We start from the raw sequence: 813 nt of genomic DNA, 5'->3' as shown, positions 1-813 counted from the left end.
CCCTTAGTATCTCTGATTTTCTTGAAGAGATCTCTAGTCTTTCCCATTCTGTTGTTTTCCTCTATTTTCCTGCATTGATCGCTGAAGAAGGCTTTCTTATCTCTTCTTGCTATTCTTTGGAACTCTGCATTCGGATGTTTATATCTTTCCTTTCCTCACTTCTCCTTTCCTCACTTCTCTTCTTTTCACAGCTATTTGTAAGGCCTCCCCAGACAGCCATCTTGCTTTTTTGCATTTCTTTTCCATGGGAATGGTCTTGATCCCTGTCTCCTATACAATGTCATGAACCTCATTCCATAGTTCATCAGGCACTCTATCTATCAGATCTAGGCCCTTAAATCTATTTCTCACTTCCACTGTATAATCATAAGGGATTTGATTTAGGTCATACCTGAGTGGTCTAGTGGTTTTCCCTACTTTCTTCAACTTAAGTCTGAATTTGGCAATAAGGAGTTCATGGTCTGAGCCACGGTCAGCTCCTGGTCTTGTTTTTGCTGACTGTATAGAGCTTCTCCATCTTTGGCTGCAAAGAATATAATCAATCTGATTTTGATGTTGACCATCTTGTGATGTCCATGTATAGAGTCTTCTCTTGTTTTGTTGGAAGAGGGTGTTTGTTATGACCAGTGCATTTTCTTGGCAAAACTCTATTAGCCTTTGCCCTGCTTCATTCCGTATTCCAAGGCCAAATTTGCCTGTTACTCCAGGTGTTTCTTGACTTCCTACTTCTGCATTCCAGTCCCCTATAATGAAAATGACATCTTTTTTAGGTGTTAGTTCTAAAAGGTCTTGTAGGTCTTCATAGAACCATTT

This window comes from Bison bison, unplaced genomic scaffold (assembly GCF_000754665.1).
Source record: "Bison bison bison isolate TAMUID 2011002044 unplaced genomic scaffold, Bison_UMD1.0 scf7180017864365, whole genome shotgun sequence".
Classification (NCBI taxonomy): Eukaryota; Metazoa; Chordata; class Mammalia; order Artiodactyla; family Bovidae; genus Bison; species Bison bison.
The sequence above is the reverse complement of the archived record's forward strand: the minus strand, read 5'-3'. Positions refer to the sequence as shown.